At 41.0% G+C, this 25347-nt stretch overlaps 1 protein-coding gene and 1 long non-coding RNA gene across 8 annotated transcripts in view; one reads left to right on the top strand and one right to left on the bottom strand.

Annotated features, from left to right (window-relative positions):
• LOC140212381 (protein PALS2-like) overlaps positions 1-15421 on the bottom strand; it is a 205656-nt gene extending 190235 nt beyond the window's left edge. For 5 of the 6 annotated variants that reach the window (XM_072283114.1, XM_072283113.1, XM_072283120.1 and 2 more), the window contains exon 1: positions 15232-15421. The gene's annotated coding sequence lies outside the window, so the exon portion shown is untranslated. Of the gene's footprint in view, positions 1-14738; positions 14756-15231 lie in introns of those variants that run through there. The other variant, XM_072283118.1, reaches the window with a different exon arrangement.
• A 43-nt stretch (positions 15422-15464) lies between these two features.
• Positions 15465-25347, top strand: part of LOC140212282 (uncharacterized) — a 172047-nt gene continuing 162164 nt past the window's right edge. For both annotated transcript variants that reach the window (XR_011889683.1, XR_011889684.1), the window contains exons 1-2: positions 15465-15523; positions 20006-20067. This is a non-coding gene — a long non-coding RNA (uncharacterized lncRNA). The remainder of the gene's footprint in view (positions 15524-20005; positions 20068-25347) is intronic.

Raw genomic sequence — 25347 nt, 5'->3', positions numbered from 1 at the left:
TTACTGTTACAAGAGAGAAGGTGCTCAAAAAGCTGAAGGACCTAAAGGTACACAAATCACCCGCACCAGGAAATGCACCCTCGGGTTCTGAAAGAGGTAGTGTTAAAGATTGTGGTGGCATTAGAAATGATCTTTCAAAAATCATTGGCATGGTGCCAGAGGACCGGAAAAATGCAAATGTCACTCCACTCTTTCAGAAAGGAGGAAGGCAGCAGAAAGGAAAGACCAGTTAACCTGACCTTATTGGTTGGGAAGATGTGTTAGTCAATTGTTAAGGATGAGGTAATGAAGTACTTCGTGACACAGGACAAGATAGGACAAGGTCAGCATGGTTTCCTTCAGGGAAAATCCTACCTGACGAATCTGTTGGAATTCTTTGAGAAGATTACAAGTAGGATAGGTAACAGGGATGCAATGGATGTTGAATATTTGGACTTTCAGAAGGCCTTTGACAGGGTGCCACACATGAGGCTGTTTACCAAGTTATGAACCCATGGTATTACGGGAAAGTTACTAACATGGTTAGAGCATTAGCTGATTGGTAGGAGGCAGTGAATGGGAATTAAAGGATGCTTTTCTGGTTGGCTGCCAGTGACTAGTGGTGTTCCTTAGGGGTCGGTGTTGGGACCACTTAATTTATGCTGTATATAAATGATTTAGATGATGGACTAGATGGCTTTGTTGCCAAGTTCACAGATGATATGGCGATTGGGGGAGGGACAGGTAGTGTTGCGGAAACACCTAGGATGCAGAAGGACTTAGACAGATTAGGAGAATGGGCAAGAAGGTGACAAGTGAAATACTATGTTAGAAAATGCATGGTCATGCACTTTGGTAGTAGAAATAAATGTGCAGACTATTTTCTAAACAGGGAGAAAATTTTAAAAATCTGAATTGCAAAGGGACTTGGGAGCCCTTGTGCAGAACACCCTGAAGGCTATCTTGCAGTTTGAGTTGGTGGTGAGGAAGGCAAATGCCAAGTTAGCATTCATTTCAAGAGGTCTAGAATACAAGAGCAAGGATGTGATGCTGAGGCTTTGTAAGGCACTGGTGAGGCCTCACCTTGAGTATTGTGAACAGTTTTGGGCCCCTCATCTTAGAAAAGATATGCTGGCATTGGAGAAGGTCCAGAGGAGGTTCACAAGGATAATTCCAGGAACAAAAGGGTTATCATACGAGGAACGTTTGATGGCTCTGTACTTGCTGGAATTCAGGAGGATTGGGGGGGGGGGTAATCTCATTGAAACCTCTCAAATATTGAAAGGCTTTGACAGAGTAGATGTGGAAAGGATGCTTCCCATGGTGGGAGAGTCTATGACAAGAGGGCACAGCCTCAGGATAGAGGGGCACCCTTTCAAAACAGAGATGCGGAAAAATTTCTTTAGCCAAAGGGTGGTGAATTTGTGGAATTTGTTGCCACATGCAGCTGTGGAGGTCAGGTCGTTGGGTGTCTTTAAGACAGAGATTGATAGGTTCTTGATTGGACATGGCATCAAAGGTTAGCGGGAGAAGGCTGGGAAGTGCGGTTGAGGAGGAGGGAAAAAAAATGATCAGCCAAGATTGAATGGCACAGCAGACTCGATGGGCCAGATGGCCTAATTCTGCTCCTATGTCTTATGGTCTAACACGTAGATAAGCCAGTTAGAGGAGAGATTGGACTTGACTTGCTACTGGGAAATGAACCTGGTCACATGTCAGATCTCTCAGTGGGAGAGCATTTTGGGGATAGTGATCACAACTCTCTCTCCTCTACCGTAGCACTGGAGAGGGATAGGAGCAGACAACTTAGGAAAACATTTAACTGGGGTAGGGGAAATATGGTGCTATTAGGCAGGAACTTAGCAGCAGATGTTCTCAGGGAAATGCACAGCAGAAATGTGGCATATGTTCTGGGAAAATTTGCATGGTGTTCTGCATAGATACAGGGAAAGGATGGTAGGGTAAAAGAACCACAATGTATAAAGTATCTAGAAAATCTCGTTAAGAAAAAAAAAGCTTACGAAAGGTTCAAGAAACTAAGTACTGTTAGAGCTCTAGAAAATTACAAGGTTGCCAGGAAGGAGGTTAAGAATGAAGTTAGGAGAGCTAAAAGGTGCCATGAGAAGGTTTAGTTAATGGGATTAAAGAACACCCCCAAGGCATTCTACAAGTACGTGAAGAGAGGATGAGCCGTGTGAGAATAGGATCAAACTGGTGTGATAATGGAAATGTGTGCATGGCGTTGGAGGAGGACTTAATGAATGCTTTGCTTCAGTATTCACCAGGGAAAAGGACCATGGCAATTGTGGGGATGATTTACAGCTCACTGAAACAGTTGAGCATATAGACATTAAGAAAGAGATGTGCTGGAGCTTTTGAAAAGTGTTAAGTTAGATAAGTCGCCGGGTCCGCATGAGATATATCCCAGGCTACTGTGAGAAGCGAGGGAGGAGATCGCTGAGCCTTTGGCAATGATCTTTGCATCATCAAAAGGAACAAGAGAAGTACCAGAGGATTGGAGGGTTGCAAATGTTGTTCCCTTGTTCAAGAAGGGGAGTAGAGATAACCCAGGAAATTATAGATCAGTGAGTCTTACTTCAGTGGTGGGCAAGTTGTTGGAGAAGATCCTGAGAGGCAGGATTTATGAGCATTTGGCGAGACATCATCTGATTAGGGATAGTCAGCATGGCTTTGTCAAGGGCAGGTCGTGCCTTACGAGCCTGATTGAATTCTTTGAGGATGTAACAAAACACAGAGATGAAGGTAGAGCAGTAGATGTAGTGTATATGGATTCTGTAAGGCATTTAGTAAGGATCCCCATGTGAGGCTCTTTCAGAAACAATGAGACATGGGATCCAAGGAGACCTTGCTTTGTGGATCCAGAATTGGCTTGCCCACAGAAGGCAAAGGGTGGCTGTAGATGGTTCATATTCTGCATGAAGGTCGTTGACCAATGGTCTTCCGCAGGATCTGTTCTGCTTCCCCTCTTTGTGATTTTTATAAAAGACCTGGATGAGGAAGTAGAAGGGTGGGTTAGTATGTTTGCCAGTGACACAAATGTTGGGGGTGTTGTGGATAGTCTGGAGGGTTGACAGAGGTTACAGCACGACATCGATAGGATGCAGAACTGGGGTGAGAAGTGGCAGATGGAGTTTAACCCACATATGTGTGAAATGGTTCATTTTGGTAGGTCAAATTTGAAGGCAGAATATAATATTAAACACTCTTGGCAGTGTGAAGGATCAGCGAGGTCTTTGGTCCATGTCCACAGGACACTCAAAGCTGCTGCGCAGGTTGACGGTGTTGTTAAGAAGGCATATCGCATATCGGCCTTCATCAACCATGGGATTGAGTTCAAGAACTGTGAGATAATGCTACAACTATACAAGACCTTGGTTAGGCCCCACGTGGAGTACTGTGTTCATTTCTGGTGACCTCACTACAGGAAGGATGTAGGTACTATAGAGAGAGTGCAGAAGAGATTTACAAGGCATGGAGAGTGTGCCTTATGAAAATAGGTTGAGTGAACTTGGCTTTTTCTCCTTGGCCATGAGATCCACGGAGGATCAGAGGTGACTTGATACAGGTGTATAAGATGAAGAGAGGCATTGATCGTGTGGATAGCCAGAGGCTTCTTCCCAGGGCTGAAATGGCTAACATGAGGGAGCATGGTTTTAGAGTACTTGGAAGCAGGTACAGAGGGTTGTCAGAGGCAAGTTTATCCACATAGAGAGCGGTGGGTGTGTGGAATACACTGTCAGCAATGGCAGAAGTGGATACAATAGAGTCTTTTAAGAACTCTTAGGTAGGTACATGGAGCTTAGAAAAATAGAGGGCTATGTGTAGGGGAATTCTCGGCAATTTCTAGAGTAGGTTACATGGTGGCACAACATTGTGAGCCAAAGGGCCTGTAATGTGCTGAAGATTTTTATGTTCTATATTCTATGTTGAATATCAATGGAGAATCAGTCTACAACAAGCTCAGAACATATACAGGATAAAAGTATTCCGACTTCCAACAACAGATGGAGCACCATATATGACAGGTTGCCATATTGGTTTAGTGGCATCTACGCAAAAAGAAATTCCAAGTCTGTTTGTAATCCATTGTGTACTTCATCAACACCTCACAGCCAAAAACCCAGGCCAGCGATTTTTTTCAAGCACAACTCTTATAATATCCGCTATCAACAAAATCAAAGCTCAACCATTAAATAGCAGAATATTTCACCAGTTATGCCAAAATAACGATGAAGAGTTTGAACGCTTGGTTCTTCACACTGAAGTGCGCTGGCTGTCAAAAGACTGATACTTAAAATGTTTCTTTGATCTTTTTGACATCATGGCTGATTGCTGCTCAAAGTTGACAAGAGTTTGGAAAAAAAGATTGAACTTCTATGTGAAGATGTGGCATACCTAGCCAATCTGAGAGACAAAATGAATATTCTAAATATGAAACTGCAGGGTGAGAGTTTCAATTTAATCCATGCAAAGAGTGCAGTGTCCACTTTTCTCAGAAAATTGGAAACGTAGAAGCAAAACATTGGGAGAAGAATGTTCTGTTTTCCTGAATGGAAAGTATGGCACTCTCTTCCACAGATGATGATTTGCAAGAGTACCTGCAGTCACTGAAGAAGGATTTTCAGAATCGACTCAAGGATTTGAACGATCAGGAAATTCTGGACTGGGTAATTAGCCAATTTTTTTTTTGTAAAGTAGAAGAACAGGAAAAGAGCTTGCAAGAAATCATCAAAATTCAGAATGATGAAGAAGCAAAACGTGCTTTTTCAAGAATGTTGGCTTTGTGGTATGTGGCTACACTGTCACATGAAGTTTCCTGGTCTTTGGAGAAGAGACAAACTGCTCTTCCTTGTACTTCCATCTTCCTATCTTGTTGAAAAGGGCTTCAGTGCAGTCAACCACATGCTCACAGAAAGCAGAAACTATTTGGACATTGTTACACGTGGGGACGAGGCTTTTGCTATCACAACTTAAACCAGATATTTCAACTCCTGTTAAAAACTACCAAGCTCAAGGATCACATTGATATCAAAGCTGCTGTTCAGCACACAAGTCTGTGTAAGTTAGGTTTAAAGGCTAATGAAAATTTAAAGCAGAACTATTTTTCTCATGTTAGTATATGGTAGACATGTTTTTTTTACACTATGCAGGGGCCAGAAAGTATATTATGCTTAAGAGGAGCGTTGGGCTAAAAAAGGTTGTGGAAAACTGGTCTACAACAACAGCCAAGATAATTTTGTGCAGCATAAATCTGTCAGCATGTTCATGTTGACCAGACATTTGGTTAATACTTTTGAGTATGTACTTCACATTCCGATTCAAAGAGGAAAATGGTGTCAATATTTTTCTACCATCTGTTGGCACATTAGGTTTGTTATGGTTGTGCATATGCTGGAGAACACCTACTTTGTACTCAACTGTATAAATTGCTTCAGCTACCAAGCTGTGAAATGCAAATGCTCACAGAAAACCAAGTATTATTATTCCTAATTGACTGGAGTGCTGGTGTACTCCCAATTTTTTAAAAAATGTGGAATTATAAATCTTACTGGAAATACCACATAACGTGCATTAGACATTGTTAGCTGCCTGAACCCTTTCACTAGCATTTTACATTCACTTTTTCCAATAAGCATCCTGGAGGGATATTCTTCTATATTTGAACATTTATTGTTTCCAGCCATGATCACATTACAGGAACAGTGTGAAAGCTTTGGAGAGGATGCCAAAGAGACTCACCAGAAATTATAAAATTATAAGATAAGCTGGACCAGGGGTTCGCAATCTTTTTTATGCCATGGACCAACATCATTAAGCAAGGAGTCCATTGACCCCAGGTTGGAAACCCCTGGGCTAAAATGCCAGTCTTTTTCTCAGGGTGGAAATGCTAAATATTAGACGGCATTGATTTAAGGTGAGAGAGGAAAGCTTATACAGCAAGACTTGGCAGTTGTCAGTGAAGTGGTAGAAACAGATTCAATGTCCAACAGGCATTTAGGTATATATGTAAAAAGGCAAGGGACACAGGGACGTGAACCATTCCAGTTCCACGCTCCGGCCGGGGGGCCCACTCCCGTCCCACGCTCCGACCGGGGGGCCCACTCCCGTTCAGTATTGTTCTATGTTCTGTATTGCAAAAAAAAATCCTGAAGATATTTGCAACTTATCCACATACTTTTCATTCAGATCTTCTATTAGTACTAATAAATATACACAGTAAAAGAACAATATTCCTTTTAACTTCCTCTTTGGTACAGATTACAGGTGCCAACTTTAATTTTTGGTATTGATAAAATTTTGCCAATAGTTCCCTAGTCAACAGACGGCTCTCTACTTCAAAAGGAGCAGTTAACTTGAAGTTAAAATGCACCTTATATACCTCTATTTTTTCCCAAAGCAAACAACACACTAGGCAAAAAGAAAAAAAATGCAAAGCTTAACAAATATCTAAATATTATTGACATCCATTTTAAACAGGATTGAAAATTTACCTGCAATCTCAAACACCTGGTCATAAAGATAAAAGTTATGACCATTGTTTACATTTATATGAGACACTTCCTTAATTACTAGAATAATTCCAAGATGGGTATTTTTTCAGAATCAAATTTATTATCAGCCTTATACGACATGAAATTTGTCATTTTGCAGCAGCCTTGCCTTAATGAAAATTCCTTCAGTGCTTTCAATTTTTAATCCAAACTTTGAAACTATAAATCCATACTGAAAGCAATCATATGCCGTCTAGTACTATAGATGTACCAAGACACTATGACAATAGGCAACCTAAATGGAGACGTTCAAGACTAGTCCTTCTTTACAATGGACTCTGCTTTAAATACAGGTCCAATCAAACACTGCACACGACAACTAACTTCACGTGAAACCTCAACTTGTAGCTTCTGGAGAGACAAAGCTGCTTTTTCAACCACAAAAATAGCAATATAGTCCTTATAAAAATCTGGTAATCTCATGTTGTAAAAAGAGAATATGGCTTGCCATAGACCAAATACCTTATTTTAGAAAGGATGTGCTGAAACTGGAGAGGGTTCAAAGGAGGTTCACGAAACTGATTCCAGGTTTGAAAGGCATGAGAGGGCACAGTTTTAAGGTGCTTGGAAGTAGGTACAGAGGAGATATTAGGGGTAAGTTTTTTTTATATATACGCAGAGAGTGGTAAGTGTGTGGAATGGGCTACCAGCGATGGTGGTGGAGGCAGATACAATAGGGTCTTTTAAGAGACTCCTGGATAGGCACATGGAGCTTAGAAAAATAGGGGGCTATGGGTAACCCTAGGTAATTTCTAAAGTAAGTACATGTTCGGCACAGCATTGTGGGCCGAAGGGCCTGTATTGTGCTGTAGGTTTTCTATGTTTCTATGTTAGTCAAATAAAGAGCATCTGATGGCTCTGGGTCTCTACTCCTTGGAATTCAGAAGAATGAGGAGTGACCTCATGAGGAGTGAAATCTATCGAAAGGTGAAAACCTTAATCGAGTGGATGTGGAGAGGATGTTCCCTATGGTGGGAGAGTCCAAGACCAGAGAGCACAGCCTCAGAATAAAGCAGCATCCTTTTAGAATGGAGATGAAGAGGAATAGACAGAAAGAGGTGAATCTGTGGAATTCTTTGCTACAGGCAGCTATGGAGGCCAAGTTTTTATGTATATTTAAGGCAGAGGTTGATAGATTCTTGACTGGCCAAATCATGAAGGAATATAGGGAGAAGGCAGAAGAATGGAGCTGAGAGTAATATTAAATCAGCCATGATAAAATGGCAGAGCAGACCCGATGGGTAAAATGGCCTAATTCTACTCCTATATCTTATTGCGTAAACACAGTAAATCTGGTATACAGATACCATATACACTAAACCATACAAAGTAACTCTGGCAATCTTATGTTGTAAAATCAGAACTTGGCTTGCTATAAACCATATACAGTAAATACTGTAAGAATCCAAAACACTGCTTAAAATCCACCTACAAACTGAGAAAAGCAGATGGCATTACTTAAAAATATAGACTTACCAAACTTCTGATCTATAATAAAATTTGCTAGCACCAATTTCAGGAGTCAAAACATTGCAATTGTGAAGAAGGATGTCATTTTAAGAATCAATAAAAAGTGTAAACTATTACTTTGCTATACAATTGCAAAGGTCAAAATCACATACATCAAGTGCATACTGTACATTCACTACAAAAATCTCAGTAATCTTTAAAAGATAAACTCCAAAACTGACACTCTCACAATGCTGTTCAGACACCAGGAAAACAAATCTGTACCCCTCAGTATGCTGAAAACTACCATACCAATAGCAAACAATATCAGTTCTACTTGCCATATTTTTGGTATCCCTTTCAATTTTCTCCTCTTAAATACCAAACAATCAGTCCTCACACAGGCCTCAGCTTCCTCCTCTGCAGCCCAAAGAAATTCCACCACTAAATACTATTTTATTGTTTCTCTTTAGAAAATATTATGAACCATTAAAATGCTGAGTTGTATATTGTACTCTTGGATGATCAATCCTTTAAGAGATTATTTCTTAAACCATACTGTTTTCTCTGGCAGAAGGTACATGTACTGTACTATACAGGCATTAGACTATGAATTGCAAAGGGTTCTGCTGAAATTCTTGTCAGTTAACATTCTTCTTTCAATAATCACTTATCCCATATCTGATTACAGAGCCTGAGTTATTGAGCATGGAAACAGGCTTTTTGGCCAACCACATTTGCCGACCACTGCTGCATGACTGTGAGAAACTGGCAACTCAGTTTACACCTGGTCTAGCTGTAGAAAATAAAATGAAGCACAGTATAAAACAACAGCTAATTGCTTACTGACCATTTTGCAAAAATGAGACCATAGAAGCTACAAAGTGTTTACCAGGTATGTCAACATAACCCAAGTCTTCCAGATTATTTAGTGCATGTGCTGGTAATACATAATTAAGCAAGCAGGTAAAATGAGTGACAGATATACACAGCTGTGATGGATTTATACAAGTCTTGATCCTATGACACAAGATTATTCTGCAAAATAGGCTGAAATAGTACTGCAGACAAGCTGTGGTGAAATCCAAAAATTTGAGGTGCATAGGGACTTGGGAGTCCCTGTGCAGGATTCCCTGTAGCAGGGGGTCCCAACCTGGGGTCCACGGACCCTTTGCTTAATGGTATTGGTCCATAGCATAAAAAATATTGGGAACCCCTGCCATAAAGGTTAATTTGCAGGTTGGTGGTGAGGAAGGTAAATGCAATGTTCGCATTCATTTCAAGAGGACTAGAATATAAATGCAAGGACATACTGCTGAGGCTGTATAAGATACGCAAGGCCTCACTTGAAGTAATATGAGCAGAAAGGACGTGATGACATCGGAGAGGTTTCAGAGACCATAAGATGTATAGGAGCAGAATTAGGTCATTTGGCCCATCAAGTTTTCTTCGCCATTTCATCACGGCTGATCCATTTTCCTCTCAGCCCCAATATCCAGCCCTCCTCCCATAACCATTCATGCCCTGACTAATCAAAATTCTATCAATTTCTGCCTTAAATATACTCAATGACTTGGCCTCCATGAATTCCACAAATTCACCACTCTCTGGCTAAAGAAATTCCTCCTTATCTCTGTTCTAAATGGATTCCCCCTCTATTCAGAGGCTGTGCCCTCTGGTCATGGACTCTCTCACCATAGGAAACATCCTCTCCACATCCATTCAATCGAGGGCTTTGAATATTCACAAACAAGAGAAAACCTGTAGATCCTGAAAATAGATGAGTACAGATGAAATGAATCCATTTAGTAAATAGTCTACACTTTTATTTTCTTCTACCATGCATTTTCTATCTCCCATTGTAATTTGTAGATCACATCTTTGCCTCTACATAATTCCCATCAGGGTCTCATTACCCTTGCAGTTTCTTAACTCTACCCAAAATAATTCTACACCTTCCGATCCTATGTCACCTCTTTCGAATGATTTCATTTCATTTTTCAACAACAGAGCCACCTCATCCCCTCTGCCTACCTGCCCATCCTTTCGATACAATATGTATCCTTGGATGTTAAACTCCCAACTATAATCTTCTTTCAGCCACAATTCATGGATGTGGGAAATTAAGGGGAGGTTCACGAGAATCATTCCAGTCTTATCGTATGAGGAGTGATTAATGGCTCTTGCTGGAATTTAGAAGAATGGGGTGGGCGAATCTCATTGAAACCTATTGAATATTGAAAGGCCTAGAAAGAGTGGATGAGGAGAGGATATTTCCTATAACAGGAGTCGAGGATCAGCGGACACAGCCTCAGAATAGAGTGTGTTCATTTAGAAAAGAGATGAGGAGAAATTTCTGTAGCTAAAGTGTGGTGAGTCTGTGGAAGTTGTTGCCACGTAGCTGCAGAGACTGGGTCACTGGGTGTATTTAAGGCAGAGGGTGATAGGTCAGGGCATGAAAGGTTATGCAGAGTTATGGAGAATGGGGTTGAGGGGGAAATGGAGTAGTCATGGTGAAATGGCAGAGACGACTTGATGGGCTGAATGGCCTAATTCTGCCCCTATGGCTTATGGAAAGGCCTGCTTTGAATGGGATTATGGCAAAAAAAATGCATATAAAAACCATCCACTCATAAAAACCATTTACAGCCAATATGTGGGGACACAATTTTGGAGTGATTGCAGAAGGAATGTCAGAGGCAAGTTCTTTACACAGAGAGCAGTGAGTGCTTTGTAAACACTACCAGGGTGGTGGCAGAGACAAATACATTGGGGCATTTAAGAAACTCTTAGATAAGCACATGGATGGTATCAAATGCAGCACTATGTAGGATGGAGAATTAATTGATCTTAGGGTAGGTTAGATATTCAGCACTAGGGCCTGTACTATGTTGTAGTGTTTAATCACCAAAGTAAAACCTTTGTTAATAATGAATTTTAAAATATTTCAAATAGTAGATGTTTGGAGTATCTTGGGAAGGTGCCCTGGAATGCAAGCAGCAGTTAATGTGGGTATAATGAGACTAGGGAGGAAAACTAAGAGCTGGACTCTAAACTAACTGGTCAGGTTTCAGGGCAACACCCAAAACCACAGTGTAGCTCACAGGCCAACAGAATAACAAGCAGAAGTAAGGAGATGAGCATGATTGTGGAAGCTCCTAAAGATGATGACAATACATGAATTCCTGTTGCCATATTAATGCAAATGAGCCCTGGATCAGAAAGCTGTACTGAAAAGCAATGGCATTTTAAGATATCTGTGATGAGTAGCTGGAAAGATGAATGGCAACACACATCAAAGTTGCTGGTGAACGCAGCAGGCCAGGCAGCATCTCTAGGAAGAGGTACAGTCGATGTTTCGGGCCGAGACCCTTCGTCAGGACTAACTGAAGGAAGAGCTAGTAAGAGATTTGAAAGTGGGAGGGGGAGGGCGAGATCCAAAATGACAGGAGAAGACAGGAGGGGGAGGGATAGAGCTAAGAGCTGGACAGGTGATTGGCAAAAGGGATATAAAAGGATCATGGGACAGGAGGCCCAGGGAGAAGGAAAAGGGGGAGGGGGGAAAAAACCCCAGAGGATGGGCAAGAGATATAGTCAGAGGGACAGAGGGGGAGGTGGGGCATTAGCAGAAGTTAGAGAAGTCAATGTTCATGCCATCAGGTTGGAGGCTACCCAGACAGAATATAAGGTGTTGTTCCTCCAACCTGAGTGTGGCTTCATCTTTACAGTAGAGGAGGCCGTGGATAGACATATCAGAATGGGAATGGGATGTGGAATTAAAATGTGTGGCCACTGGGAGACCCTGCTTTCTCTGGCGGACAGAGCGTAGGTGTTCAGCAAAACGATCTCCCAGTCTGCGTCGGGTCTCGCCAATATATAGAAGGCCACATCTGGAGCACCGGACACAGTATATGACCCCAGCCGACTCACAGGTGAAGTGTCGCCTCACCTGGAAGGAATGTCTGGGGCCCTGAATGGTGCTAAGGGAGGAAGTGTAAGGGCATCTGTAGCACTTATCCTTGTAAGCGAAACAAGTGCTATACGTGTTTACATGGAAAGATGAATGGTTCACTCTGATGAGGACTCAGAAGATATTCAACTTTTCAAGCTTCTCAAAAGAAATTAACAGAACCATAAATAAAAGCTAACACTTTAAGAACTGACTCAAAGCATGAGAAGCAAAATAAAACTATTTTATGTAAAGTGTGAAGATGGTATGAGCAGTTAACTTGGGGTGGGAAAAATAGGAAATGGTAAGTTATTAGGCCTAGCCAATTAGACTGCATAATCTTTTCAAGTCTACACTTTTCAACATAACCAAGTAGTAAGAGTCTTAGAGATGGGATACAAAAGAAAATATCAAGCATATCAAACTTGTTTGACAAATCTTTGTTAATAATTACACAGTATTGTTGATGATGATTAAAAATAAGATTGTCAACCTCATTAAAAAGGAACCTAAATTAAGGAATATCAGATTTCTAACCCAAATTGAACATGCAACAGTTCGTAACAAAATATTTTAAGTCTTTAATGAAAAACATAGAATTCTACAAACTGTTTATAAATGGACTACAATTCATTTATTTTAAATACTAACTTATTAACAGTTTCAGGAGAAATTAGTTCTTGAAACTTTGTTCTAAACAGAGGCTAGTTTCAGAGAATATTCTTTTTTTGCATATAGAACAATACAATACAGTATCAGTCAAGATGCCAATCCCACTGATCCCATCTGTCTGCACATGGTCTATATTCCCTGCTTGTACACATGCCTGTCTAAATACCACTTTAATACTTAGTGTATCTGCCTGTGCCACTTGCTGGCAGAGCATTCCAGGCACCTACCAACTTTGATGAAGTGTCTCAGCTAGAAAGGTCAACTGGAAAAAAAGTTTACTCTCCCCATTAATGCCAACTGACCTGCTGAGGTGTGTGTGTGTGTGTGTGTGTGTGTGTGTGTGTGTGTGTGTGTGTGTGTGTGTGTGTGTGTGTGTGTGTGTGTGTGTGTGTGTGTGTGTGTGTGTGTGTGTGTGTGTGTGTGTGTGTGTGTGTGTGTGTTGCTCAACAGTTCCAGCACCTGCATCATATCTTGTGTTTATGACCTACCAAATACAACCAACAGTATTCAACATATCCACTCTGGGAGAATAACTCTAACTCACTCTGTAGCCCATTTATGCCTCTCATCATTTTATACACTTCCTGAAGGTTACACTTCAGCCCCCAAAACTCCAGGGAAAACAGTCCAAGCATTTTTTTTTATATTTAGAGATACGGCCCTTCTGGCTCAACAAGCCTGCACCACCGAATTACACCTATGTGACCAATTAATGTAAGTCTTTTGAATGTGGGCTGAAACCAGAGCACCCGGAGGAAAGGAGGAAACTCACACACAGTCATGGAGAGAACATATAAATTCCATATAGACAGTAGCAGGAATTAAACTCGGGTCACCAGAGCTGTAATAATGTTACACTAAATGCTAGGCTACCGTGCCAGCACCCCCACGTTTGTCCAACCTCTCCTAAAACTTCTGAATCCAAACAACATCCTGGTCAACCTCCTCGGCATGAAAGGCAATTAGCAAGAGTGGAAAAGAATGCTTAAAAGATGCTAAACGGTATAGATCTTCAAAATCAAAACATGTTGTAAATGGAGGAAATTAGGCTTCCAACAGCATGAAATTGAATATCAAAAGACATGCCAGTATTGTCATATTCAATCAAGGAGAAAGACATTAAATTTATTACAGATAATGCCCCTTAGTCTAAAACCACATGATGCCACCCCATTTTTGTGTTTAATATGTACACGATTGTCAACCAGATTGCAAAATGAAAGTATAAAGAGCATTGAAAATAAACAAGAAAGATGTTGAAAGACTTTGGACTACATGGGGATATAGGCACTGAGTGAGCATGAAATGATTGTAATCAGAATAAAAAGCAAAACTATTTTTAAATTATCTGTTGTATACTTATTTCAAATTCATCTAATTATTTTAATATATTGCAAGTCTAAATTTTGAAAATCACACTATTAATCCAGAACGCAGAAATGACCTTCCATTAAAACTGAATAACAAAAGGTCATCAACCTGAAATATTAACTGTCTGGCAGATTCTACATGTCCTGTTGAGTACTTCAGTTATTTTCTTTATTATTTCATTATATATAGTATTTCGCATATAATATTTTAATTTTAAGGCTACAAAATGCCAGACCCATAAATTAAAGTACAAATTATTGCTTCACCTTCGATGAAACACATGCGGGAAAGAAAGAGGGCAGCATTCAACAAAGCACAGCCATCAACACTAATTATCCGCCACCGTCAACACCCACATGTGTCCACATTTATCCACCAAGAAAACAATGCCGGTAACAATTTCGTCAACATTATTTGAATACACATTAAAGGAAAACGCGCAAATATACCTAAAAATACCTGGATTTATAAAGGATGAGAACGCCCACTTTTAGGAGCAATGCCGTGTACAATTCGTATTAACCAACTGCTGATTAAAGCGATTGAGTTAAATTGGTATTTAATCACTAAAGCGATTTTTCTGCTCGACACCGAAGGTGAATACAACAGGGCAAGAACACCCAGAAGGCAACATCATGTATTACAAACAAACCGCTGTTGAGAATTGTAGTGTTTCTCCCAATAGTTGTAAAACCGGACGCATCCACAGAAAATGTGTAACCTGGAGATAATTTATAGTAAGTTACCATGAAGTCATTCGAACACACCAAGAACAACCTCATCGCTTCAGGTAACACATCCATGTAAAGGCTATACAAGATTAATCCCAGTTTTAATTGTACACGTGGATTAATTTCCAGGATTTTATTTAGTGACCTGGCGTACTCTATTTCCTGAATGAGGAAGCACGCACACACACACACCCCCTAGACTGCCCTAGTGACGGGTGCCAGTATTACTAACTGCACTCCATACAACATTATTTAACACTGTTACCATCAACGGGACGGGAGTTAAAACACATCGGAGCGGGTCACCCTTCACACCGCTCTCCCCAACCCCAAAAGTAGCTGCACACTTCCACATCGGAAAATACCGGCTTAGTCCCTTTACACGGATATAAAAATGATCACACGCACAACCACGAGTCAAAGGGGGATGACTGGAAAGGAACTGAATTGAGATCGGGATGGAAGGGGGAGATGAAGCCACGAGTATAAATACAACAGCAGGACTGACCTGTCTCTTCCCGGGTGTGAGAGCGTGCGCTCGGTCCGGTCCGACAAATGGGGCAAAGCTGCCGCCTTCCGCAGAGCCGGGCAGGCGGGATGAACGATCGGGCTCCTCTGACAGAAGATGGCGAGGAGGGGACAGTGGCGGCGGCGGCAACGGCACCGTGACGGAACGCGGCGTCACGTGGTGCTGCCTCCGCTCCGGCCTCGCGCGGGAGGCGGGAAGGGTGAAGCCCGGGCAGTCACAGTGCGCATGCGCTCGGAGTGCGGGGCCGCGCTCCTGAAGCGACGGCGGTGTAGTGAGTGTGTTCTATTGACCGGCCGGATTTTAATTATATCATAAATATAGCTGCTGCTATAGGTGTTTGTGCATGAGCGTACAACCTGTTTTCGTTCTGAGAGCGGTGGCCATATTTCACTCGTGCCGGAGGGTCAGTGGGCAATAGGGCTGAAAGTGGTCGGGGCTGCTTGTTGTGGGTTCTCTTCAGTCAAACGGTTCTTCGATTGAATGAAGTAAAGGGGAAAAAAGCCCCCACGAATGTTACCCCGAAAGCTGGTAACTGTTTCACCTCGCACTCTCTCAATGCAGTGCAGTAATGAATTTTTTTTCCTGTGTAAAAATTGTCAAGTTTTACACTGGACCATAATAAACTAATACATCAATTTACTAAATGGTGGAAATAATACTCGTTGCCCTGTAAATCGCCCAGGGCGGTTTGAAGAGAAAAGCGGGTCGGACCACCCAATTATTGTATACTGTATTGTACCCTAGCCTGGTAAAGTCACTGAATAAAGCAACAAAGGCCTTCACCATCTAACCCTCTGATTAATTCGCGGTAGAGCACTGAAGCTGTAAACTGATCAATAGCAAGCAATGTTTTATCATTCTTTAACACGGTGGGAAGTAACTCCCCAGCTGTGAAAACGAGGTCCAAAGTCACCTGCTCATTCCAAAATTCCCTTCCTACCATATGTCCTATTTCAAATTACATGTACTGCATCTTAAAATGTTTTGTGAAAGGAACAAAATTGAAATCGAAGAAATCAAAATTATGTTTGATTCCATTATCTCTCCGGTGTGCTTTTCTATAGATTTACCACTGGCCCACCTGAAATAAGGATTAGCTTTGTCAAGGACCCCCCACCACCCAGGACGTGCCCTCTTCTCATTGTTACCGTCAAGAAGGAGATATAGAAGCCCGAAGGCACACACTCAGCGATTTAGCGCTTCTTCTCCTCTGCTTTCCGATTCCTAAATGGACATTAAACTCATGAATATTACGTCAATACTTTTAAAAAAATTTTGCACTACGTATTTTAACTTAACTATATACTATACACATATATAATTATCGTAATCCAGATGTCTTTCTATATTGATCATTGTACTGCTGCCGCAAAGTTAACAAATTTTATTGCAAATGCCGAAGAGATTAAACCTGATTCTAATTCTTCAAGTGCATACTGCCACCTCTTTTTACTGTTTCACTATGTGAAATCCATTTTCATTGTCAGATTTCTTTTAAAACCCTATGTATGTTTACGTATTTTGAAAGGGGAAAAATAACAATTCATATGAAATAACTGATCTGGAGCTACCTGAAATAAGCAAAGAGTCGTCGTCGTCGTGGCTATCCCTCGAGGTCGAGGATGATGGTCTTCGTTCTGAAGAAGTGGCCCACAGTGAAGAAGCCTGTGCCTGTATTTGTTTAACGTGTACTTGATGTTGCACTCCAAGAAGCACACAATACTTCACAAATCAACCAACTGATTCCAATGGCAAGGAAACCACGACAACTGGAGCTGATGGATTTGTTGCAGCCTTTATCCGCCTTCACGGCAGTTGAGTTCGAAGTAACTTCGTCCGCCTGTTCCACCGTTGAGGTCTTGGTTGGATTGTTCTTTGTCAGGGACCTCACTCTCGACCTTACCGCCATGGGTGACCCTACCAGGAGCATAGCTCCAGACGGCATTGCTCTGGGGATCTCGGGTTCACAGGACCACACAAGCTTCTCCACCAGGAGTTATATATAAGCAAAGAGTTATATATTACAGCCAGGGTGCATTGGTTGTGGAAGGAATACAGGTTGAGAATGGTGGATGAGATGCTGATGTTTTAGGTGTTCAGTATTGTTGGAGATGATTTCATCCAGGCAAGAGCAAATTATATTCTCCTATGTTTCTTTGTATTTACTGTGAATGCCCACATGGAAATGAATTACAGGGTAGTATATGGTGACATATATGTCCTGTGATAATTTTACTTTGAACTTTGATAACATAAGTATGAAATGAACTGAAACACAAAATTCAGCAAAAAGGGTATAATCATAAGACCGTAAAATATAGGAACAGAATTAGTCCATTTGACCAATCAACTCTGCTCTGCCGTTTCATCATGGCTGATCCAATTTCCCTCTCAGCCCCAATCTCCTGCCTTCTCCCTGTATCCCTTCATGGCCTGACCAATCAAGAATATCAACCTCTGCCTTAAATATACATAAAGACCTGGCCTCCACAGATTCACCACTCTCTGGCTAAAGAAATTCTTCCTCATCTCCATTCTAAAAGGACACCCTTCTATTCTGAGGCTGTGTCCTCTGGTCTTAGACTCTCCCACCATAGGAAACATCCTCTCCACATCCACTCTATCAAGCCCTTTCACCATTTGATAGGGTTCAATGAGGTCACCCCTCATTCTTCTGAATTCCAGTGAATACAGACCCAGAGCCATCAGCCATTCAATCCTGGAATCATTTTCGTGAACCTCTTTTGAATCATCTCCAGTATCAGCACATCCTTTCTAAGATAGGGGGCCCAGACTTGCTCACAATACTCCAAGTGAGGTCTCACCAGTGAGGTTTCAATATTACATCCTTGCTTTTATATTCTAGTCCTCTTAATATGAATGCTAATGTTGCATTTGTCTTCCTCACTATAGACTCAACCTTCAAATTAACCTTTAGGATGTTCTGCACAAGGACTTCTAAGTCCCTTTGTGCCTCAGATTTTGTAGTTTCTCTCCTTTTAGAAAACAGTTAACCGTTTCATTTCTTCTACCAAAGTGCATGACCATACATTTCCTGACACTATATTCCATCTGCCATTTATTCGCCCATTCTCCTGATCTGTCTTAAGCCCTTCTGAAGCATCTCTACTTCCTCAAAACTACCTTCCCCTCCACCTATCTACATATCATCTGCAAACCTTGCAACAAAGCCATCAATTCCATCATCTAAATCATTGGCACATAACATAAAAAGAATCGGTCACAACACATACTCCTGTGGAACACCATTAGGTACTGGCAGCCTGTCACAAAAGTCTCCCTTTATTCCCACTCTTTGCCTCCTGCCAATCAGCCACTGCTTTATCCATGCTAGAATCTTTCCTATAATACCATGTATCGTAGCTTGTGAAGCAGCCTTCTGAAAATCCAAGTACACAACATCAATCGATTCTACTTTGACTATCCTGCTTGTTATTTCTTAAAAGAATTCCGACAGATTTGTAGGCAAGATTTTCCCTTGTGGAAACCATGCTAACTAGGGCCTATTTTATCATGTGCTTTCAAGTACCCTGAGACCTCATCCTTAATAATTGACTCCAACATCTTATCAACCACTGAGGTCAGACTAACTGGCCTATAGTTTCCTTTCTTCTGCCTCTCTCCCTTCTTGAAGAGTAGAATAACATTTGCAATTTTCCAGTCTTCCAAAACCATTCCAGAATCTAGTGATTCTTGAAAGATCAAATCCCTCCACGATCTCTTCAGCCACCTCTTTCGGAACTCTAAGGTGTACACCATCTGGTCCAGATGACTTATCTACCCTCATACCTTTCAGTTTCCCAAGAACCTTTTCTCTAGTTCTGGTAATTTCACACACTTCATGCCCCTGACAGCTGGAACTTCCACCATACTGCTAATGTGTTCCACAGTGAAAACTGATACAAAATACTTAATTAGTTCATCTGCTGTTTCATTGTTCCCCCATTACTACCTCTCCAGCATTGTTTTCCAGTGGTTCGATATCCACTCTCGCCCCTTTTTTACACTTAATGTATCTGAAGAAATTTTTGGTACCCCCTTTAATACTATTGGCTTGCTTACTTTCATATTTCCATCCTTACCTTCTTAATGACTTTTTAGTTGCATTCTGTTGGTTTTTAAAAGCTTCCCAATCCTCTAACTTTCCACTAATCTTTGCTCTATTCTAATCCCTCTCTTTGGCTTTTATATTGACTTTGACTTCTCTTGTTAGCCATGGTTGTACCATATTTCCTTTAGACTACTTCTTCCTCTTTGGGATGAATACATCTTGTGCCTTCCAAATTGCTTCCAGAAACTCCAGCCATTACTGCTCTGTTGTCATTATTACCAGTGTTGTTTTCCAATCTATTCTGGCCAGCTCCTCGCCACTGTAATACCCTTTACTCCACTGTAATACTGATACATCTGACTTTAACTTCTCCTTCTGAAATTTCAGGGTGAATTTGATCGTATTATGACTACTTTCCCATTAGGGTCCTTTTACCTTATTCTCACTAATCGATTCTGCTTCATTGATCAATGGTGATAATCACTGGGACCTGACCAGTGGATGCACAATGCAGGTTAGAAGATCTTCAGATAGGACAGAGACAGTGGAATAGATGTAGTGTTGATGATAAAAGACACTTTTAAGCATGGGAAGGAAGGAAAATTAGTAAGCTTAAGCAGGCTGAGGGTAAAATTGAAGAACTAAAAGAGGTTTTGCTGAAAATTGCTTGTTGCCTTGCAGAATGTCAGAAGTAAAGAAGCAGGGCACATGGGCACTGAGATCAAAAATGGAAAATAATTCTGGTAAGTAGCTTTAATTTTTTTTGCATTGGAGGAAGCATATAGCATCAGTCTAAAAAGAAGAGAACCTTTTGTGAATTTTTGATAGTCGCCCAGGGCAATATCTACTTTTAAAGCAAAAGAAAAAGAAATAACCAATGTTGAGTTAAAATTAACGATGAACCTGAACAAATCAATAGCATAACCATGAATAGATGGTCTAACAGGGCAGCTCAAATTGGGAGAGATCAATCAAAATTGATACCATGGTTAAAATTGTTTACAAGTAAAAATACAGATCAACGATAAAAGATATTCAAAATATATCTGGTATATTACAAGAAGCATATATACCCTAAAAGTCAAGAGCTCGATGTTCTAATTGTTGCTCTGAAAGTGCGGAGTATTAACATAAACTAGAATAACAAACTTAAAATGGGAGAGAAAAAGCGGTCTATAAGGAATTTTAAAAATATATTAAAAGATAATTTTTTCCTAAAAGTAATGATAACTTCAATTGATATTTGTAATTTGAAATAAGAAAATGGCAGATTTGCTGAATGGCTACTTTATTTCAGTCCTCACTTATGAATTCAGAAATCATAAGGGAAATTTAATGAGATTTATAGGTTTAAAATATATTGATAATAAAACTAGTGAGATGAGGTGAAAATACAGATTTCCAGGAATTGATCATTTCTACCTATGGTTATTAAAATAAATTTGAGGAAATTGCTGTTGTATTGGTCATGATCTTCCAAATCAAAACTTCATTTCGGATTGTTCTCTTAGAATGGAAACAAATTAATGTCACCGCCGCTTAAAAAATTAAAAGAAACAAGTTCTCAATATAACCATTTGTGGAATACCTGTTACAGGGAAATTGCAATATGTTTTATTAGGGAATTTTACTATTTGCACAAATATGTGCTGATCAGAGAGAGCCATAATAAATTTCTAAACTTTGCAAATGAGTCATGTTTTTTTCTGTTGAGTTAACTAACATGGGAATGACAGTAAATGTTATTTAATGCAAATTTGGAAAGAGATCAACAAAGTTCCACAAAAGCAATTAATGAAAATGTGAAGGCATGGAATTGAAGACAAACTCCTGACATGGACAATCAAAGGTAAGGATAATGAGCATGCACTCCATTTGGCAGAGTGTGATATGGTATGCTTAAGAAATCTCCATTGTGAATGCAACTAACAGCCATAAAATTGACAATGGAAGAACAGCTAGAAAGATTAAAGATTGCTGATGATATTTAAGCTAATTAACTTTGACAAAGTGAAAGCTGGTAAAGAAAGTTACAAAAATTTCATGATGAAGTGAGTGGGTAAAAGAGTATTAATCAGAGTTCTGTGCAGGGACGTGTGAGATCACTTACATTGGTTCCAAGGTCAGATAATTTCTGATTCTCGTAAATTATCAATAAGGATGTCATAGATATTATATGGCACAGTAGTGTTGCAGTTAGCATAATGCTATTACAATGCCAGTGACCCAGGTTCAATTCCTGCTGGTGGCTGTGAGGAGTTTGTATGTTCTCTTAATGACCACATGGGTTTCCTCCTGGTGCTCTGGTTTCCTCCCACAGTCCGAAGACTTAAGAGTTAATGGTTTAATTGGTCACATGGGTGTAACTGGGTGATATGAGCTCATTGGACTAGATGGGCCTGTTACCGTGCTGTACCTCTAAATAAAATTAGAAAGGAAGAATTGAAAGAAGTAACAAAACTGCTTCCTTTTTAATACATTTGTATTATTTGAAGCAAAAGGAAATATCAAATTAAAGTATGATGTTGCTCTGAGTGTTAAATATATGTCTTGGAATTTGTGATCATGGGTAGGAACATCTCAAACATACTTGGAAAAACAGTGCTCCCACTCTGTTGACCCAGAGGAGACTAAAAGGAGTGAGATAGGTCAACTGGTTGAGTGATGTTGAAATAACAACCCCACAATCAACGTCACTAAGACCAAGGAATTGATTGTGGAGTTCAGGAAAGGGAAGTCGGGAGAACAAGCACCATCCTCATTGAGGAGTTATTGGTGGAAAGGGTGCACATCTTTAAGCTTCTGGGTGACAACAACTCTGAGGATTTGTCCTGGGCCCAACATATTGATGTAACGGCTCTGCTTCATTAAGAGTTTTAAGAGATTTTGTTTGTCACAAAATTCCCTTGCAAATTTCTTGTATGGTGGAGAACATCCTGACTGGTTGCATCACAGCCTGGTATGGAAGCTCCACTGCACAAGACTGCAAAAGTTTGTAAGCTCAGCCAGCTCCATCTCAAGAAGGCAGCATCCATCATTAAAGACCCTCACCATCCAGGACATGTTCTCTTCTCCCTTCTACCATCAGGAAGCTGAAGACCCACACTCAACAATTCAGGCACAGCTTCTTCCTTTCTATCAGAATCCAAATCAAGTTTATTATCACCAGCATGTGATAATCATTATATTTATGAACAGTCCATGAAACCATGGACACTACCTCATTATTCCATTTTTACATTATCTATTTTGTAACTTGTAGTAATTTTACATCCTTACACTGTGCTGCTTCCATAAGACAATGAATTTTACTTCTACTAAGACAGTGATAATAGACCTGATTCTGATTCTGACCCTTTTGATATTAACAATGTCTCATGAAAGAGGCAAGCAATTGTGCCATAAAGACTTATTATACTCTGTAGACATGTGGCCAACCACCTTGGCAAGGCATAGAAGTTCAATGATGAGGCCACTGGAACTTTGTTCAATGTATCCATTTTTCAGGTCTGAGAATTGTTGCTGAGGCCAATGTTCATTGGTGAACTCTAATGGTTTTGAGAATGTGTGGCTTACCAGCTTTTTGAGCGATGGTCATCCCTCTACAAAAAGTGCTGTCTACAATGCTGTTGAGACTTTGACCATATGATGATGAAGTGGTGGGTTGTCTACCCCTGTATATTGCGTGGCCAAACATCGGATGCTTGGGACTAAAACTCAGAAGCATCCATTTTAATCAGTGAAGAGATGCTGCAGACAGCCTAGAAGTTCAAGCAATACTGTCCAATTCAGAGTTCTCAACCTATATCAACATCTCTGCCAGGCAGTAAATATAATGCCTGGGCTTGTCAAATTGTTTTCTAGTTGGGCAGAATTTATGAGCAGAAAGGTTGAGGTGGTAATTCAGAAGAGGAGACCATAATGCATGACTAATTGCACCCATTGATTGCAGTGTAACCAACATGTTACCTTCATGCTACCAGTTAGTTCCAATTATAATTAAGCTCTGCATTTAACCAGAGTTAACCTTGCAGTTAATTGACAGTGTGCAGTGTGCAGGGTAAGGGCGATAGAAGAAGTGCAATCTTGTCTGGCTTCAAAAAGAAATGGATTGTAGTGTAAAGCCAGTCTATATCTCTTGAAGCAGAGATGCCTGGTAGTTGGAAGATGCAGTGGGATCATTAAGCAAGTGAGTCTGTTGTAGGAAACATTGAAAACTAGCTCAAAGGTTTCAGGCTGTAAACTGGATACATTAGTGGAGGAACTGCTATATAAAAGTTGGTAGGATAAAGGTCCTTCCTGACACATGTTTCCAAAGCAGTTGGATGAGATAGCTATAGGGTACTCATCATTGTCATCAGAACTTTTCTAGACAATAGTGTGACACTTTTTCTGTTGGTCCCTGGGGTTGCAGACTTGGGGCTTTTTGCATTTTCTAGAGTGACTGTACAGCCCCAGTCTAGAGCGACAGTCTCTTTCACAGCAGCTGCAGATGAAGGAGGAAGGCTCTCTGGGTAATGCAGCTCTGGATTTTCTTCTCGCTCTCTAATTGATGAACATGTTGGTCCTTGCTATCTCAGCATGTTATACACCGTTTTTGTCTGTGGCCCTCCATGCTGTCTGGTTTTCAATTGTTTCCTCCCATGTGTTGAGGTCAATGCCTGCCAGCTTCATATCACACTTGCAAACATCCCCATAGCAGAGGCATGGTCTTCCTCCTGGACGATACCCTCACTCACCTCACATACAGCATGTCCTTGGAAATGTGTCCCTGGTCCATCCATTTGAAATGATGGATCTGAGGCGTCTGTGGCTGAGTAGTGTGTGGATGCTGGAGGTGTCAGCCCACTGCAGAACCTCTGTGATGGTGATTCTGTCCTACCAGATGTGAAAAATGCATCTGAGACAGCATAGGTGGAACAAGCTTAGCCTATTCTCTAGGCTGATGTATGGCATCCAAGCCTTGCTGACGTAGAGGAGTGTGCTGAGTTCATATGCCTGGTACACCCACAGCTTGGTCTTCTTTGTTAGCTGTCTATGGTTCCACACTCTCTTGTTCAGTCTGACCATGACAGCTGCAGCTTTGGCAGTCCTGCTGTTCACCTCTCCTTTGAGGGACAGAGAACTGGTGATGGTTGATCCAAGATAGTTGAAGGAGTCGACTATTCAAGAGAGGAACCATCAATGATGATGTTTGGGGGAGATTCTTCAAACTGGGCCATGACATTTGTCTTCTTCAGACTGATGGTTAACCCAAACTCCTTGCAGTCATGGGTGAAGCAGTTAATCAGTTGTTGGAGTCACCATTCAGTGTGTGATGTCAATGCTGCATCATCTGCAAACAACATCTCATGGAAGAGGGCTGTCTTAACTTTGTTCTTGGAGCACAAGCAAGCAATGTTGAACAGCTTGCCATCAACTCTTTCATGAAGGTAGATACCTTCAGTGCAGTCTGCGAAAGCATAGTGAAGGAGCATTGAGAAGAAGATTCCAAAGAGAGTCAGTGCCAGGACACAACTTTGTTTCACTCCACTGCTCACTAGAAAGGCATCAGTTACTTCATTGAAGCAGACAGTGCTGTGCATATCCTTATGGAAGGATGATGTGATGCTGCGCAGTCTTAAGGAGCAGCCAATCTTCAGCAGGAGTTTGAAGAGTCTGCTTCTGCTGACGAGGTTGAATGCCTCGGTCAGATCAATGAAGGCTGTGAACAGTGGTTTCTGCTGCTCTCGACACTTCTCCTGCAGCTGGCACAGTGAGACATCATGTCCACAGTTGACCTGCTTGCTCCGAACCCACACTGGGACTCCAGATGCAGGACTCTGGTCCATGATGACTACCCCATTTTTTGACTGTAATGAAGCTACTTTAGTGGCTGAAGGGCCTGTTGCTGACTTGATGCCATCAAACATCCCTCTTGCATTCGCCCTTTTAGCCGCTGATTGCAAAACTGCTGCACAAATTCAGCCAGTAGTTGTTTGCACAAGATTGCGCAGTTTGCTGTGCCTTGTTTCTAGCAGCTC

The sequence above is a fragment of the Mobula birostris genome, chromosome 19 (assembly GCF_030028105.1).
Source record: "Mobula birostris isolate sMobBir1 chromosome 19, sMobBir1.hap1, whole genome shotgun sequence".
Classification (NCBI taxonomy): Eukaryota; Metazoa; Chordata; class Chondrichthyes; order Myliobatiformes; family Myliobatidae; genus Mobula; species Mobula birostris.
Note: the sequence above shows the minus strand (reverse complement) of the source record. Positions and strands in the feature narration are given on the sequence as shown.